Source organism: Schistocerca piceifrons, chromosome 6, assembly GCF_021461385.2.
Source record: "Schistocerca piceifrons isolate TAMUIC-IGC-003096 chromosome 6, iqSchPice1.1, whole genome shotgun sequence".
Classification (NCBI taxonomy): Eukaryota; Metazoa; Arthropoda; class Insecta; order Orthoptera; family Acrididae; genus Schistocerca; species Schistocerca piceifrons.
The window spans coordinates 456,456,115-456,477,051 of NC_060143.1; positions in this window are offsets into that span (position 1 = coordinate 456,456,115).

Genomic DNA, 20,937 nt, shown 5'->3' on the forward strand with positions numbered 1-20,937 from the left:
TTTGTAAGAAAATGTAAGGAATTTAATAATGACAGCGTACAGGTACACGCTTTGAGCTGTATACGACAATTTATCTTTGTACATTCACCGCTATTGCGTGTAATGCAGAAACTAGCTTTGAACCAGATGCGACAATTTATTTTTGCATTTTCATCAGCATTGCCTATAAGGCAGAAACTGGAATTAGCAAGAATACAGCGATTTACTTTTGGAATTTTACCGCCATTGCCTGCAACGCAAAAGCTAAAATTTATTTGCAGTGCGTAAATGACCTCAGGGGATTCATTACGCTTTAATGAATATGTGCCGTAGCGAGCATAGGGCCCCGAGCTGTAGTAGTGCTGTTTCATCTTTAGTTTTCTGTACTGCGGCCTTTTCTTCTACTATCCTTTATATCTATCGAAACTGCTCTTTAACTATTGCTCTACCTAGTATTAAGAAACATGTAATGAAAACCGGATATGACAAATATTTTACCGAATGTGACAATTTTCAGTAGGCACTCCCGTAATGACAACTACCGCCGTAATTTTAATAACAGATAAAATCGTAATCATCAGTATGTGTAAAATTATCAGTAACAGGAACCACATTTTTTGGTAACAATAGACCTTTTCACCACAACAGCATGAAAGTCAGCCGCTTAGCATACGTAACCAACAATGCAGTCTACAAGGTCAACCAAACTTTAATGTTTCGCCGCGTGCATGTATAGTCCCAGCTCCAACAAATAGTAACGCATGGCAGCAAAGAAATAACTACGTACAGATAACACACTATTTCAACTCGTATCACAATGCGCCGTATAGAAATTACTATCATGACAGGCGTAAAAAAAAAATGATGAGCACAATTTTCAGCGTACATTTAATAACAGTCGATTTTATGAGCAGCAACAACATCAGCAACAACGGATAATCATGAATGAAACAGACAATAGGTGTCATCTATAGCGTAACACGTCAGTAAGAAATAACAGAACAGTTCATATAATGGATATGCCACAACATTCTCCCGTAAAGAATAACACGTACGATAAATTTTAACCAGATACAGCACAGATTGCATATTACACTAACGCAAACATTACTTTTGACACGCAGAATTTTGCTCACGAGAATGTTATTTGAAACATGCTTTGTTGAATGCACCACTTTTATCGCACCCAGATCTTACTAGAAATTTTTCCATTGCCACCGACAGTTCCAATACCGCTTTAGGCGTACATATTTTCCAGGAAATTGAAGAAGATGGTTCTACAGTAATTAAAAACATCGCATTTGCAAGTCGCATTTTGTCACCTGCTGAACGAAATTACTCCGTTACAGAACTTGAAACATTATGTGTTGTATGGGCTTTTATGAGATTTAGGCACTTTCTTTATGGCAGACATACCACCGTTTACACAGACCATAGAGCTATACAATTTTTACTTTCAGCTAAATTTACTCATGACAGATTAAGCAGATGGAAACTTTATTTACAAGAATTTAATTTTACGATTGTTCACATTCCCGGTACACAAAATGTTATAGCAGACGCACTATCGCGTTCTCTCGGCAACAATCAGCAAGACGTAGCAACCAACTTCTGCAAAACAAATTTCAGTGTCATGTACATTCAGCAAGTTGCATTTGAAAACTTTATTTCATCGTCATTACAGGACATAGCAAAGGAGGAAAATAAAGACAATGTGTGGAAAGAAATTAAACACCTTTGGCTAGATAAGAATAATGTTACGATTAGAAACCACTACACTGTACGCAATGACATTCTGTTTCGCCGCTCTCATCCTGATAGCAACAATTGGTTATTATGCATACCTGACGAACTGGTCAACAAACTAATTTGGTACACTCATTTAAGTTACGCACATTACGGAGCAAGAAAATGTTTTCTTATACTGAGACACAACTGTTATTTTACTAACATGGAAAAACGTATACGACGAGTTTTAGCGTCTTGTAAAATTTGCCAGAAAGCTAAATCAGACACCACTTCACATATTCCTCCATTATATCCCATTATACGTGTTAAATTAAGACACATGGCCGCAGTAGACATTTTTGGTCCGATTCCGAGAACTAACAGAGGTTTTTGCTACATTTTTGTCGCTGTTGAGCTCACTTCAAAATTTGTTACTTTCACTCCGTTACGCAAAGCTACTGCTAAAACTGTTTCGAAAGCATTTGTAAAACATTTTCTATCTCATGTAGGGCATGTAATGAAAGTAATTTCTGACAATGGATCTCAATTTCGTAGTAGCGTATGGACACGCATGTTACGAGCCAGAAACATTTCTCCGATCTATATATCCAAGTACCACGCTTCTTCGAACCCTTGTGAAAGATTAATGAAGGAAATTGGTAAACTGTGTAGAATATACTGCCACAAAAGACATATTGATTGGGATACACACATACTCTCATTCCAAGATGTAATTAATTCCATTCCAAATGAGTCCACTATGCTATCTCCGACTGTTATACTGAAAAACGTTGAACCACCGAACAAAATTAAAGAATTAATAGAATTTCCCAAAAGTCGTCGCCTACGACACCACGAAATAATTGACATTGCGCTGAACAACCTCAAACGTGCCGCAGAGCGCCGGAGAAGACAGCAAAAACAGGTTTGTAAACGCCGAGACTTTCACGTTGGACAGAAAATATTAGTGCGTACACACTATTTATCCAGCAAATTAAAAGGTAAGTGCAGTAAATTTGAACTTCTATACGCAGGTCCATATCGGATTCGCAGCATCCCTCACCCCAATGTTGTACACGTCGAAACTTTGAGAACCAGAAAATCGAAAGGCAATCACCATATCTCAAACATTAAACCGTTTATTGAGTGAAACCACTGTATGATTCAACACACTATGATGCCATTTACTAATGCAATTATTTCACGTGACTAATTATTGATGATTATCGTATTTTTTCTTGGCAAGTGCCCGGCAAGGTAAGGTTAGCAGGTCGCTTTCCTTGTCGTCACACATCAGACCATGCATATTTTCCAGATGAATTTACACATTTATGACTATTTCTGCAATTATATTTATGTGACTACTTATTGATGATTATCGTATTTTTTCTTGGCAAGTGCCCGGCAAGGTAAGGTTAGCAGGTCGCTTTTCTTGTCGTTACACATCAGACCGTGCACATTTTCCATTTTTTTGTGTATATGATTGTACTCCAGTTTTGTTTGTATGGACTATGAAATAGTTAAGATATAACACACACCAGTCGACTTTGACATTTTTTTTTGCCTTATGACATCTCAACATCGTGACTGTTTCACATTTTTTTTTTTTTTTTGCTGCTGCATTGTATTATTCTGTGTATATCTTTGTTTTTGAACACTGTCAATGTTTTTGACATATTACGTTTTCTGTCATGTTATGCTGTAGGGTTAATTATGTTACCATAAACCAGTCATTATCTAGTGGGTATATGATTTAAATGCAGGACATTAATCTTTGTTCATCAATTTCAGAAAGGAATGATGATTCTAAGAAATAAATTTAACATAAATGGAATTTCACCTACGGAATAAACGAAAGGAGATGCAATAACTTTATGAGGAAGAGTAAATGGATCAGGATTAACAAACATTAACAAGAATATACTATACTCATCGAAGAATAGCAGTCTTAACTAATTTTTTCTTTCAGAATACAAGGTGATTGATGCAGGCTGTCAGACTGAACTACACATCTTAGTTTTAGTGATGAAATATGCTAGAGATAAGGAATAGTTATGTAATGAGTAATGAAGTGATTTTTTGCAGATGATAGTGAATACTGATGAATAATGATGAAGGAAATGGTATTATGAATAATGAAGTTTTTCTTTACAGGTGATGATAATGGTGAAGTTATGATGATATGGATAATGAAGTTTTTTTTCTTTACAGATGAGGATAATATTGAAGTAATGTATTTATGCTACGTAGTTATTTAAGTATTTGTTGCAGTTTGCTTTGACAGCAGGTGTTACATTGCATAGTAGGATGACGGAAAGTTTTGGAAAGGACAGCTATGGAACACATTTTATACACATTTCACTACTTGTTAATTCGAAGTTCACTACTTTTCAGCATAGTGTGTGTTTCTTCTTTCAGGTCAATAATCCGTTTTTGTATTTTTTCCAGGAGAAGTTTTTCATGACACTTACTAAACCTGTTACTTATTATACCTGTTCTAGTACTTGCATTTTTATATTTTACCTATTTGTGTTTATCACTTCTAAATGTGATCACATGTACTGCCTTGTTACATAATCTTGCTACAGCTGACTCATGACGAATGACGTTACCTATCCTCATTTGCTGCAATAGGTCAAAAGCAAATAGTGTTATGTTTCAGCAATTAATTATCGATCCCAACGCAATGCATTGCTAACAAAAAAAAAAAAAAAATATAAAATGTATTAACAGTCCCAAATAGTGATACCAGTTTGAGAAAATTCTGAATAATACTGATCAACTCTGAATAGCATGTCACTTGAGTAATGACCTCTTAATGAGACTATATTCAAAATAATGCTTTGTCACTAGCTAATAACTGCCACTGTCTATTATAATGATACTACGTATAATGCCTGTGATTATTAATGATTTGCCTGTAATTAACTGATTTTAATAATGACTTTGTAATGGTCTGAATACTACTGAAGGAGGAACACTGTTTATTGTAATGTTACCACTTATAATGCTTGTGATTACTAATGATTTGACTGTAATTAACTGATTTTAATAATGCCTTTGTAATGATCTGAATACTACTGAATGAGGAACACTGTTTATTGTAATGAGTACTTGTAATGCCCATGATTATTAATGCTATGACTGTAATTAATTGATTTTTAATAATGACTTCGTAATAATCTGAATAATACTGAATGATGATTTTATTCAATACTTGCTGGCCACTGAGTGCCAATAATTAATGTCACTCCACGAATTGTTATTAATTATGCCATTGATTAGCTCTTGTTTCCAATGTTGATACTTTGTTGTTGGAAATGAATGTGACTGTTTCATAATGCTTTGTAATTAGGAAAAGACTAATGATTCTTAATAGATTGGAATGACATAATTAATTAACTATGGTACTGTTTAATAATGCTTTGTAATTAATTAAGGCTAATAATTCTTAGTATATTGAAATGACAAATGATTAATTAATTAACTGTAATTAGACAAATGATTAATTAACGACAAATGATTAATTAACTGTAATTAGACAAATGATTAATTAACGACAAATGATTAATTACCTGTAATTATACAAATGATTAATTAACTGTAATTAGACAAATGATTAATTAATGACAAATGATTAATTAACTGTAATTAGGAAAAGGCTAATGATTCTTAATTATACTCTGTCACTGGAAAAGAATGCGATTATTTAATAATGCTTTGTAACTAGGAAAAGAAGGCTACTGATTCTATGTAAAACAATTAATGAACATTTTTCTGTAATACTACATACTTGGTACAGAAATGTTCAATAACTGGGCTATGAATGCCACAAACTACTAATTAAGTCTGTAATTGTCAATATTATGTGACTTGATGTCCTTCACCTCATAAGCTGACTACCCTGAATTACTGCAATGTCCATTTGTCCTGTTTATCCCAGTGATCATGGAGCACTATATTTGGTTTTGCACTAATTCTACGTTGGTGTGCCTTGTAAGAGTGTGGTGTTGACACGACATGCTGTCCACCACCGTGAGCAATGAAGACATTATTATGGTCCCACTGTTTGGTGTACGTAATGTACTGCCAAAATGAAAACATGGAACATTACTACGACAGTTCAGTGTCTTGGCTACACTGATAAATTCTGATGGGAAAAGAACTTCAAGTTGTGTCACTTGGTGTTGTACTTCTGTGGAAAGATATGGACTTTCAGAGCAGCTGTGTGCAATCTAAAGTGCTACAACCATGATGCAATCCTTCCCTTTCCTATCCTGATTCTTGCCACATAGTTCATAGGTTATACATTTTTCGATTCGCTGAACTCCAATGCGAATACACTTATGTTACTTGTCAATATAATATTTTTGCCAGTCTGTTCATTTGTTCTGAATATGCTAAAGAATTTTTTCAGTGCCTGTGCACTTTATTATCTGTCAAATAATTTGTATATACTTTTCTGATTTGCTACTATGTTTTGTACTCACATTTTGTCTTTGTCTGATATATTTTGTACTTAGTGCGTGTGCACAACATTTAAATATTCTGTAAGTTGTAGAATTTTGTTAATTAAAGAAAAATTTTGCCGCGCTTGGCAAGTCCAAATGACTCACCATCGCTGCCAAATTTTTGCCCCCCCAGTGGAGGGTTATGAAACACGTATGTAACGCAGCAGCGATGGCGAGGCATTGTAGCATCTGTGACCAGAGAGTATGCGCTTGACCGCGCGAGTGTTGCGAGCGGTTCTCAGTCAGTCAGTCGAAACACGTATGTAACGCAGCAGCGATGGCGAGGCATTGTAGCATCTGTGACCAGAGAGTATGCGCTTGACCGCCCGAGTATTGCGAGCGGTTCTCAGTCCGTCAGTAGCAGTCGTTGCGAGTCTGTAGCTCGGTTTAGTTGAGAACAGTACTCAGTCTGTAGTCGTCATGCAGAGCGGTCGGTCAGTAGTAGCAGCCCAGTGCGGTTGCGTGATGTAGGCGGTCGGCAACACTGGTCAAGATGGTGAATAAGGTATACTGTTAATTAATATAATCATTAGATAATTAAAAATTTTATTTATTGTAATCAATCTCTAACAAGTCCCCCAATAATAATTTTGGTTTCAAAGCATTTTTCAAAAATTTTATTTTTTTATCGAAGTAAAGATTTCGTTGCACTTCCCATTTCATTCCACTTCTTTTGAAGAAAAATTTCACTAGAATCACAAAAAACAAAAAAAGAGAATATTATTATTCGCAATGCAGTTCCTCCAAGCGGTGCGCAACAACAAGAGCAGATATGTGACATCCATGTATTCTGAGGTAAGGCTTTAATTCTGATTGTTTTATACAGGGCCAAAGACCGATATTTCGGTTTAATTGTATTTTCTTGTCACTGAACGGACTTTAAATTTTGTGAAGAATTTAGATTTGAGTCAGATTGCGTATTTCACATTTTTGTTGCCATTGTCAGTACATTTCATTGTGGGCAGGTTACGCATAGAGCAATGTCGATCAGCATTTCTAATTAGTATCATCCTTTCTTTTCCTTTTTAAAATTCGGTGGGGAGGTTACACTTGGCGACACCCAGTCCAGGATCGTATTTCGTTGAGAGTCTTTTGAGCGACAGTCAGATATCTGCTCTTGTTTGCTTAGATATAATTAGGATTTAGCGCAACGCTTTTAATAAGATTGTGACTTTCTCTCTACAGGTCAACGGCAATTTGTTGCTTTGTTGTATTTTTGTGTTGCTTTTGCATTGTGCTTATTTGTTTTGTGAAAAATTTTGACTATTGTAAAAATGCCGCGAAAGACTGTGAATAGTGTATCGCGAAGTATTGTGAATGAAATTACCGACTTAAACAACGTGACCGATAGTAATTGTGATACGCAACGTAATGATGACAATCCTGCGTTCACTAACAATCAGTGCATTCCAACCACTAATGATGACTTTCACCTTAATGATGAACAAACGAACTCAATTGTCTCGTCTGTTAACTTGACGACAATTGATGACGCAGAATGCTCTATGGTAATGAGCGCTGCAGAGCTTAACACACCCGATTTGGAAAATTCAAGTAACGTACAGGCAAATTTGTCTAAAGAAAGTGATCAGGATACACAAAGTACGACGGATTTATTTAATTCCGGAACAGTGTCTGACAATGTACATCCGACTGATAAACGTTTTTGTAAATTACAGAATGACCAAATGGTCACACAAAACGCGACAATTGTAGATACACAATCAAACAGTAGTGAGAATAAAGTAGGTAATGTTACTTTGGAACAATTTATGACAATAATGCTACAGTCTAAGAACAAAAATGACGAAAATTTCAAACAACTTAGGGAAGATAACAAACACTTAAATGAAAGATTTGATAAAAATGACGAAAAACAAGACAAACTTAATGAAGAGGTCAAACAACTTAGGGAAGATAACAAACAACAGAATGAAAACCTCAAGCAACTTAGTGAACAGGTCAGACAACAAAATGAAAAATTTGACGACAATTCGAGGCAGCTTAGTGAACAAATTAAAGCTGTTGCCGCGCAGTGTCATGACACTAAGGAACAGTTGCGCGCGGAAATTGAGGCGTGTTCACAAAAAAATAGCGAAGAAATTAAATCTGTTGCGCAAGAATTAAGAGAAATGCAAACAGTCGCAACAGAAACACTCAGAGACGAAATTAGCGGAGTCGCTAAACAATGCTCTGAAAAAGCTGCACAATTACGGGACGAGTTTAAAGCAATGACGGTAGAACTTTCGCGCACTATGGACGCAAAGATAGACGCGAAATTCGAACAGCAGTACACTCAGATTAACGAGCGCTTTAGTCAGCACATACAGAACAGTAATACGCGTTTCCGCAGATTTATTCAAGATCAAAACAAAGTAAAACGACAAGTCATGGAAACAATCACTGCACAGAGACAAGAGGACAAACGTAAAATATTCGCGAAAGCGAAGACGTATGTAGACAATAATATTACTACAGTGTCCGACAAAATTAATACCATAGAACAATTGAACGCGGAATTACAGGATGAAATTTCTGATCTTAAAGCAAAAACAGATACACACACAGTAAATATTCAAACAGTGACAGATAGATTCGAACAACTAGATCTAACACAGGATTGCGATGTCATCAAAGCTGATGTTAAAAAACTGAGCGAAACTACACGCAAGTTGCAAAAACAGATTAATGCGTCTGATTCTAAAACCGATGATCAGGTTAAAATACTGACTGAAAAATGTGATGAATTGGCCAGTCGTATTGATGTTATCGAAAATACTAATGACAATAAATCAGACGATACTGCACCGGTTTCTTTTATCCAAACACCTGAATTTCAAAATTTACAGCAGACAATTAATGAAATCGATTCATCTAACAATACGTTACGTCGGAAGTTATCAAATTTACAACAAGAAGTAACAGAAATGAAAAACATTTCAGTTAATAACATATCACAACAGACGCCACTTTATGAACATGTGTCAGATTCACGCAGCGCGTATAATTTGGGTAATCTGCAGAGAGTACGGGACTTAGATTCCGAACAACCACAGTTCAATAGATACTCTTACGATCCTGAACCTGTTCCATTACACAGAGATGATAATTTCGACTATAAACATTTTCTGTCAGTAAGAAAGTTCAAAATATTTAAAAACGATAGAACGCAGATTCACCCACTGGATTGGATTCAACAGTTTAGCTTTGCTCTTCCACCGACTTGGCCTGTAACACATAAACTTGAATTTATTTGCAGTTTTTTGGAAGGCGAACCGGCAACTCGTATGAGACCGATCGCGAGACAGTGTTACTCGGTAGAGGAATTTCAGAATGCTTTTCTGTCAGCGTACTGGTCGAAGACGACACAGCGCGGAATTAAAGACCAACTAATTAGTTTGCCAAACTACGAGAACTCAAATTTTCCCAGTGTAACGCAATTTTTTGAGCATATGGTTCAACAAAACCAGTACTTAAGTGAACCGTACAGTGAATCCGCACTTATACAACTATGCATCTCTAAATTACCACGGTCATTACGAGTGTCACTTCTAACGGGCCAGCAAAAAGAAAACATTTCAGCATTCAGAGATCTTTTACAGCTCTTGGAAGTACAGCAATCTGATTATTCTTTTGTAAACAAAAACTTTTTGAGTAACAACCAAGGTCAACAGCAGTACTGCAATTATGATCAGGGACGTAATTCCAATCGGAAAGATAACAGACGTTTTAGGAACGACAACTACCAAAACTTTAATAACAGGCAAAATTCTAATTATCAATACCGTCAAAATTTTCAGCAACAGGAACAACACTTTAGTAACAATAGAGGTGTTTCACAACAACAACATCAAAACCAGCCGGTTAACATACCTAACCAACAATGGAATACACAAGGTCAACCAGGCTTTAATGTTTCGCCGCGTGGACGTATAGCCCCTGGTCCAATAAATAGTAACGTACGTCAGCAAGGAAACAACTACGTACAGAGAAGACAGTATTTCAATTCCTATCGTAATGCACCGTATAGGAATGACTATTACGACAGACGTAAAAATAATGAGGACAATTTTCAGCGAACATCTAACAACAGTCGGTCATACCAACAGCAAAATCATACGCAAGAACATATTCTCATGAATGAACCCGACAGTAGGTACCATCCAGAGCGTAACACGCCTGGAAGAAGTAATAGGACAGTTCAAATAGTCGAAATGCCACAGAATCCTCCTAGTAATAATAACACGTCAGATAGAATCTGACTAAATACTGCACAGGACGCATCTTCTAATAACACAAGCACTACCTTTGACACGCAAAATGTTGTTCACGAAAATGTAATTACTTTTGACGACATCAGAGACACTCTTTTACAGGAAAGACCAGTTATTCAGAAAACCATTTCACATCCTGTTATCGAAATTAAAATTGGTTCATCGAAATTTTCAGCAGTAATCGATTCCGGATCACCTATATCAGTAATTAATGAGGAGACTTTCAACGAGTGCAACAAAGAGAATACCTATCCGACACTACCTTTAGGCAAAACAAAAGTGAAAGGAGCAGTATCGAGTAAAGGTGTAGACGTTAAACTACAGACGCATTTATCATTTTGTATTGGAGGTCATACTTTCCACTCTAATTTTTGGATTGTTCCTTTATTGACAACAGACATTATTTTAGGCACGAATTTTCTGGTACAACACGACGCAGTTATTGACTTTCAGAATTCTTATTTAATGCTAAAGGATGAAAATGTACAATTGGCTTTAGAGTTTCAGCACTCTTTATCTGCGGAAGAACAAACAATCAACCGCACAGAGGTCATTTCCGCAACACGTGACATAGACTGTAATCCCACATTGTTCACAAATACGTACGTACATAACTATAATACTCCAGACGAAGCTGACTACGACGTTATGCAGTTAATTTCTGATAAAGTTAAAGAGAGCAGTGCAACTACAGACGACGAACGAACGCAATTACACAAAATTCTTTTACAGCAAGCGCCAGTTTTTGACAACATTCCTGGTACTATGTCCGGCTTTATGTATGAATTTCAAGTCAAACCGCACGACACATTTAAAGCAAAGCATTATCCTATTCCATACATTCACAGAGAACAGGTTAAAAAAGAATTGCAGGATATGCTCGACCAAGGAATTATAGAACCAGCAGTTAGTCCGTACATAAACCCACTACATATTGTTAAGAAAAAAGATGGCTCACTTCGCCTTGTACTTGATTCACGTCACATTAATGACATTATTATTAATGAAACAGATCGGCCACAGACATTAGAGGAACTTTTACAGAAATTTCACGGTACAGCTATTTATTCTACATTAGATTTGAAATCGGGATTTTGGCAAATTCAACTTCATCCGAATTGTAGAAAATATACAGCTTTTCTCTGTTTCGGCGACTGTTATCAATTTTGCAAACTACCGTTCGGCTTAACTATTTCTTCTGCAGCTTTTATTCGCGGTTTGAACACAATACTTCCGACAGAACTTAAAGACAGAATTACGACGTATGTAGACGACATTCTTATCGCAGAAGCTAACTGGTCTGAACACAATCTGATTCTTGAACAACTGTTACAAACTTTTCATGCACAAGGACTTACAGTTAACCTCAGTAAATCGCATTTTGGCAAAACTTCCATAAAATTTCTTGGACACGTAATTTCAGCAGAAGGCATTGCACCTGATCCGGAAAAACTTCAAGCTCTACGTGACATTAGTGTTCCTACGACGAAGAAACAACTACGCAGTTTTTTGGGCTTAATTAACTTTTTTCGTAAATTTATTCATCATTCTGCTTTAGACACACCCAGATTATGCCAATTAACAGGTAAAAACAGTATTTGGTCTTGGGATAAGCAAGCACACTCTGAATTCATGAACCTGAAACATGCTTTGTTGAATGCTCCACTGTTATCGCACCCAGATCTTACTAGAAATTTTTCCATTGCTACCGACAGTTCCAACACCGCTTTAGGCGTACATATTTTCCAGGAAATTGAAGAAGATGGTTCAATAGTAATCAAAAACATCGCATTTGCAAGCCGCATTCTGTCACCTGCTGAGCGAAATTACTCCGTTACAGAACTTGAAACATTATGTGTTGTATGGGCTTTTATGAGATTTAGGCACTTTCTTTATGGCAGACATACCACAGTTTACACAGATCACAGAGCGATACAATTTTTACTTTCGGCCAAATTCACGCACGACAGATTAAGCAGATGGAAACTATATTTACAGGAATTTAATTTCACAATAGTTCACATTCCCGGTACGCAAAATGTTATAGCAGACGCACTATCGCGTTCTCTCGGCAACAATCAGCAAGACGTAGCAACCAACTTCTGCAAAACAAATTTCAGTGTCATGTACATTCAGCAAGTTGCATTTGAAAACTTTATTTCATCGTCATTACAGGACATAGCGCAAGAACAAAATAAAGACAATGTGTGGAAAGAAATTAAACACCTTTGGCTAGATAAGAATAATGTTACGATTAGAAACCACTACACTGTACGCAATGACATTCTGTTTCGCCGCTCTCATCCTGACAGCAACAATTGGTTATTATGCATTCCTGACGAACTGGTTAACAAATTAATCTGGTACACTCATTTAAGTTACGCACATTACGGAGCAAGAAAATGTTTTCTTATACTGAGACAGAACTGTTATTTTACTAACATGGAAAAACGTATACGACGAGTTTTAGCGTCTTGTAAAATTTGCCAGAAAGCTAAATCAGACACCACTTCACATATTCCTCCTTTATATCCCATTATACCTGTTAAATTAAGACACATGGCCGCAGTAGATATTTTTGGTCCGATTCCCAGAACTAACAGAGGTTTTTGCTACATATTTGTCGCTGTTGAGCTCACTTCAAAATTTGTTACTTTCACTCCATTACGCAAAGCTACTGCTAAAACTGTTTCGAAAGCATTTGTAAAACATTTTCTATCTCATGTAGGGCATGTAATGAAAGTAATTTCTGACAATGGATCACAATTTCGTAGTAGTGTATGGACACGCATGTTACGAGCTAGAAACATTTCTCCGATCTATATATCCAAGTACCACGCTTCTTCGAACCCCTGTGAAAGATTAATGAAGGAAATTGGTAAACTGTGTAGAATATACTGCCACAAAAGACATATTGATTGGGATACACACATACTCTCATTCCAAGATGTAATTAATTCCATTCCAAATGAATCCACTATGCTATCTCCGACTGTTATACTGAAAAACGTTGAACCACCGAACAAAATTAAAGAATTAATAGAATTTCCCAAAAGTCGTCGCCTACGACACCACGAAATAATTAACATTGCGCTGAACAACATCAAAAGTGCCGCAGAGCGCCGGAGAAGACAGCAAAAACAGGTTTGTAGACGCCGAGACTTTCACGTTGGACAGAAAATATTAGTACGTACACACTATTTATCCAGCAAATTAAAAGGTAAGTGCAGTAAATTTGAACTTCTATACGCAGGTCCATATCGGATTCGCAGTATCCCTCACCCCAATGTTGTACACGTCGAAACTTTGAGAACCAGAAAATCGAAAGGCAATCACCATATCTCAAACATTAAACCATTTATTGAGTGAAACCACTGTATGATTCAACACACTATGATGCCATTTACTAATGCAATTATTTCACGTGACTAATTACTGATGATTATCGTATTTTTTCTTGGCAAGTGCCCGGCAAGGTAAGGTTAGCAGGTCGCTCTTCTTGTCGTTACACATCAGACCGTGCATATTTTTCCAGATGAATTTACACATTTATGACTATTTTTGCAATTATATTTATGTGACTACTTATTGATGATTATCGTGTTTTTTCTTGGCAAGTGCCCGGCAAGGTAAGGTTAGCAGGTCGCTTTTCTTGTCGTTACACATCAGACCGTGCACATTTTCTACTTTTTTGTGTGTATGATTGTACTCCAGTTTTGTTTGTATGCACTATGAAATAGTTAAGATATAACACACACCAGTCGACTTTGACATTTTTTTTTTTTTGCCTTATGACATCTCAACATCGTGACTGTTTCACATTTTTTTTTTTTTTTTTTTTTTGCTGCTGCATTGTATTATTCTGTGTATAATTTTGTTTTTGAACACTGTCAATGTTTTTGACATATTACGTTTTCTGTCATGTTATGCTGTAGGGTTAATTATGTTACCATAAACCAGTCATTATCTAGGGGGTATATGATTTAAATGCAAGACATTAATCTTTGTTCATGAATTTCAGAAAGGAATGATGATTCTAAGAAATAAATTTACCATAAATGGGAATTTCACCTAGGGAATAAACAAAAGAAGATGCAATAACTTTATGAGGAAGAGTAAATGGATCAGGATTGGCAGGCATTAACAAGAATATACAATACTCATCACAGAATAGCAGTCTTAACTAATTTTTTCTTTCAGAATACAAGGTGATTGATGCAGGCTGTCAGAGAGAACTACACATCTTAGTTTTAGTGATGAAATATGCTAGAGATAAGGAATAGTTATGTAATGAGTAATGAAGTGATTTTTTGCAGATGATAATGAATACTGATGAATAATGATGAAGGATATGGTATTATGAATAATGAAGTTTTTCTTTACAGGTGATGATAATGGTGAAGTTATGATGATATGGATAATGAAGTTTTTTCTTTACAGATGAGGATAATGTTGAAGTTATGTATTTATGCTACGTAGTTATTTAAGTATTTGTTGCAGTTTGCTTTGACAGCAGGTGTTATATTGCATAGTAGGATGACGGAAAGTTTTGGAAAGGACAGCTATGGAACACATTTTTATACACATTTCACTACCTGTTAATTCGAAGTTCACTACTTTTCAGCATAGTGTGCGTTTCTTCTTTCAGGTCAATAATCCGTTTTTGTATTTTTTCCAGGAGAAGTTTTTCATGACACTTACTAAACCTGTTACTTATTATACCTGTTCTAGTACTTGCATTTTTATTTTTTACCCATTTGTGTTTATCACTTCTAAATGTGATCACATGTACTGCCTTGTTACATAATCTTGCTACAGCTGACTCATGACGAATGACGTTACCTATCCTCATTTGCAGCAATAGGTCAAAAGCAAATAGTGTTATGTTTCAGCAATTAATTATCGATCCCAACGCAATGCATTGCTAACAAAAAACATGTATTACCAGTCCCACATAATGTCACTAGTTTATGATAATTCTGAATAATACTGATCAACTCTGAATAGCATGTCACTTGATTAATGACCTCTTAATGAGACTATATTCAAAATGATGCTTTGTCACTAGCTAATAACTGCCACTGTTTATTGTAATGATACCACTTATAATGCCTGTGATTATTAATGATTTGACTGTAATTAACTGATTTTAATAATGACTTTGTAATGGCCTGAATACTACTGAAGGAGGAACACTGTTTATTGTAATGTTACCACTTATAATGCTTGTGATTACTAATGATTTGACTGTAATTAACTGATTTTAATAATGCCTTTGTAATGATCTGAATACTACTGAATGAGGAAGACTGTTTATTGTAATGAGTACTTGTAATGCCCATGATTATTAATGCTATGACTGTAATTAACTGATTTTTAATAATGACTTCGTAATAATCTGAATAATACTGAATGATGATTTTATTCAATACTTGCTGGCCACTGAGTGCCAATAATTAATGTCACTCCACGAATTGTTATTAATTATGCCATTGATTAGCTCTTGTTTCCAATGTTGATACTTTGTAATTTGAAATGAATGTGACTGTTTAATAATGCTTTGTAATTAGGAGAAGGCTAATAATTCTTAATATATTGGAATTTCAAATGATTAATTAACGATGCCATACTTTGTTGTTGGAAATGAATGTGACTGTTTCATAATGCTTTGTAATTAGGAAAAGACTAATGATTCTTAATAGATTGGAATGACACATAATTAATTAACTATGGTACTGTTTAATAATGCTTTGTAATTAATTAAGGCTACAAATGATTAATTAATTAACTGTAATTATACAAATGATTAATTAACTGTAATTAGACAAATGATTAATTAATGACAAATGATTAATTAACTGTAATTAGGAAAAGGCTAATGATTCTTAATTATACTCTGTAACTGGAAAAGAATGCGATTATTTAATAATGCTTTGTAACTAGGAAAAGAAGATTACTGATTCTATGTAAAACAATTAATGAACATTTTTCTGTAATACTACATACATGGTACAGAAATGTTCAATAACTGGGCTATGAATGCCGCACACTACTACTGTAATTGACAATATTATGTGACTTAATGTCCTTCACCTTATGAGCTAACTACCCTGAATTACTGCAATGTCCATTTGTCCTGTTTATCCTAGTGATCATGGAGCACTATCTTTGGTTTTGCACTAATTCTACGTTGGTGTGCCTTGTAAGAGTGTGGTGTTGACACGACATGCTGTCCACCACCGTGAGCAATGAAGACATTATTATGGTCCCACTGTTTGGTGTACGTAATGTACTGCCAAAATGAAAACATGGAACATTACTACGACAGTTCAGTGTCTTTGCTACACTGATAAATTCTGATGGGAAAAGATCTTCAAGTTGTGTCACTTGGTGTTGTACTTCTGTGGAAAGATATGGACTTTCAGAGCAGCTGTGTGCAATCTAAAGTGCTACAACCATGATGCAATCCTTCCCTTTCCTATCCTGATTCTTGCCACATCACTTATGTCACTTGTCAACATAATATTTTTGCCAGTCTGTTCATTTGTTCTGAATATGCTAAAGAATTTTTTCAGTGCCTGTGCACTTTATCTGTCAAATAATTTGTATATACTTTTCTGATTTGCTACTATGTTTTGTACTCACATTTTGTCTTTGTCTGATATATTTTGTACTTAGTGCGTGTGCACAACATATACTTTATGTACTACATCTAATTATTCTTGCCAGTCTGTTTATTTGTTCTGCATATGCTAAAGAATTTTTTCAGTGCCTGTGCACTTTATTATCTGTCAAATAATTTGTATATATTTTTCTGATTTGCTACTATGTTTTGTACTCACATTTTGTCTTTGTCTGATATATTTTGTACTTAGTGCGTGTGCACAACATTTACTTTATGTACTACATCTAATTATTCTTGCCAGTCTGTTTATTTGTTCTGCATATGCTAAAGAATTTTTTCAGTGCCTGTGCACTTTATTATCTGTCAAATAATTTGTATATATTTTTCTGATTTGCTACTATGTTTTGTATTCACATTTTGCCTTTGTCTGATATACTTTGTACTTAGTGCGTGTGCACAACATTTAAATATTCTGTGAGTTGTAGGATTTTGTTAATTAAAAAAAAAAAAAAAATTTGCCGCGATTGGCAAGTCCAAATGACTCACCATCGCTGCCAAATTTTTGCCCCCCCCCAGTGGAGGGTTATGAAACACGTATGTAACGCAGCAGCGATGGCGAGGCATTGTAGCATCTGTGACCAGAGAGTATGCGCTTGACCGCCCGAGTATTGCGAGCGGTTCTCAGTCCGTCAGTAGCAGTCGTTGCGAGTCTGTAGCTCGGTTTAGTTGAGAACAGTACTCAGTCTGTAGTCGTCATGCAGAGCGGTCGGTCAGTAGTAGCAGCCCAGTGCGGTTGCGTGATGTAGGCGGTCGGCAACACTGGTCAAGATGGTGAATAAGGTATACTGTTAATTAATATAATCATTAGATAATTAAAAATTTTATTTATTGTAATCAATCTCTAACAAGTCCCCCAATAATAATTTTGGTTTCAAAGCATTTTTCAAAAATTTTATTTTTTTATCGAAGTAAAGATTTCGTTGCACTTCCCATTTCATTCCACTTCTTTTGAAGAAAAATTTCACTAGAATCACAAAAAAAAAAAGAGAATATTATTATTCGCAATGCAGTTCCTCCAAGCGGTGCGCAACAACAAGAGCAGATATGTGACATCCATGTATTCTGAGGTAAGGCTTTAATTCTGATTGTTTTATACAGGGCCAAAGACCGATATTTCGGTTTAATTGTATTTTTTTGTCACTGAACGGACTTTAAATTTTGTGAAGAATTTAGATTTGAGTCAGATTGCGTATTTCACATTTTTGTTGCCATTGTCAGTACATTTCATTGTGGGCAGGTTACGCATAGAGCAATGTCGATCAGCATTTCTAATTAGTATCATCCTTTCTTTTCCTTTTTAAAATTCGGTGGGGAGGTTACACACGGTACATCCAAACCGTCATCGAACCCATAGTTCTACCATTCATAGACCGGCAAGGTAACTTGCTGTTCCAACAGGACAATGCACGTCCGCATGTATCCCGTGCCACCCAACGTGCTCTAGAAGGTGTAAGTCAACTACCCTGGCCAGCAAGATCTCCGGATCTGTCCCCCATTGAGGATGTTTGGGACTGGATGAAGCGTCGTCTCACGCGGTCTGCACGTCCAGCACGAACGCTGGTCCAACTGAGGCGCCAGGTGGAAATGGCATGGCAAGCCGTTCCACAGGACTACATCCAGCATCTCTACGATCGTCTCCATGGGAGAATAGCAGCCTGCATTGCTGCGAAAGGTGGATATACACTGTACTAGTGCCGACATTGTGCATGCTCTGTTGCCTGTGTCTACGTGCCTGTTGTTCTGTCAGTGTGATCATGTGATGTATCTGACCCCAGGAATGTGTCATTAAAGTTTCCCCTTCCTGGGACAATGAATTCACGGTGTTCTTATTTCAATTTCCAGGAGTGAATGTCTTACACTTTGCATTCCGTTTCTTCGTTAGAAACGTCCTGCTTTATACAAAAAAAATTATCAAATCAAAGTGTATTCAATATCTGGGACCGAAATAGTTGTATGGTTTGATAAAGTTTTACTCTATCTGCCTCTCAGTAATCCTTAAAAACTTCTAAAAAATTTACAGAGGGTCTGTTTATAACAAGGTAGGCCACAGCCCGAGGTCCTTTTCCATCCAACCCCAATCTCAGCTTGTGTTCCGCCTCTAACGATACCATCATTAACTTGACATTAAATCCTGGCCTTACTTCGTTTTCTTTAATGCATCTGTTCTGCATGCGTCCACAAAGAGCATCTCCAAAGTCAGACGTCCCGCGGCCAGTACGCCACTGGTGACAGACGTCTGGTGACTAGCGGTCAAACGGTCTCGTGAGCAGGGTTGTTGTGCGTGAATGTTGCGCTGTGTGGTTGGAGGGGAGGGGGTTAGGGCGGAGAGAAGGCCGCCACTTTGTCCAAGGCACGGCGCGCGCCATCCGTCTCCATTAGGCTGCAGGGTCCGCGGTGCGGCGCGGCGTCTTGTGCGGCTGAGACGCTGATGGATAGCGGGCGCCAGTCTGCCGGCGGCGAACATCAATCAGAGGAGCGGCAGATAAGTCGGGCAGCCGTGGACTTCTCGGCGGATGACGAATCACGACTGCCTGCGGAGGCTACTTTTCGACACCGTACCTTCTTCTGAGTCACAGACCAGAATAAATGCATTAACTGGTTGGTTACTGCTGTGTACGACATCGCACACAGCGGTAACGAGATGTTGGCTGGAGAGAGGTGCCGGCAGCTGTCACCGCAGAAAATCTGGACAGGAGCAGAAGTGATTAGTGAACAAGTTATCGCCACAAACAGAAGATTTACTTGAATTGCTCCAAGTGAACGAAGACTTATTACAACTTATGCAGCAATAAAATAAAGTACAACTATCAACGTTCACATGGAAAAGACTCTCCGACCAATAGCATGAGCGATGGAGCCAGGCGGCGTCTGCGTGGCAACACTTAAGCCGTTGGCTCATGGACCGTGCATCCGAACGTTGAGCGTTGAGCGTGCTGAGTTTCTGACGTCATAGCGTGGAATAGCACGTTCGGAAGTCTTTCCGAACGTGCAAAGCAGTATCTGGCATGTCAGATATTCTGAGCGTTGACCAATGAGATGTCACAACACCACCTACGTCACACGCACGCCGTCTACCTTCAGTACAGAGTTGTGAGGCCCCATATTGGCATTCGTTTCAAGCCTATACGTATATATGCCGTTTCTGAGCATCAGCAAATTGAGAATCACTGGAAAACCGGTTGTTAACTTGTGATTTGTTCCAATAAAATAATGAGAAACATCATATTCGTCGCAAAAGAATTACTGTAACTTGCGTATTATGAGAGTAGGCTATTCGAAGGCAGCAACACACTGAAGATCCACCCAAAACACATTGTTCTTGGTACAATTTGCCATAATTAAATTTCAATTAGTAACATATCTACGATTAAGGTTTTCAGCACAGGGTAAGATAATATGATCAGACATAAGGAGTGAGTAGTTGGTTTAGCTTAATGAGTAGTGTGTCCTGTATGCAGTTGTTTTTTGAGGCGGCGGTTCGCGTCTTGACAATTACAAGATTTTTTTTCCCTGTTATTGGCGTTTTTATTAGGTTCTCATACTTTATTAATAGTTTAATATAAATATATACTATAATATTTGACGTTTTGTAAATACAATTTCACCTCTTTTTGAGGGGTGACTTTGTTCGATTGACTTAATCTACAGGAAAACTTGCGCTACTTGTATGAAGATATTTTGCTCCTTTTTCTTTTACGCTTCGTGATTCACATGTTGCAAAGATTCTGCTACTGGGTAGGAACAGTGATCAAGTAAGACT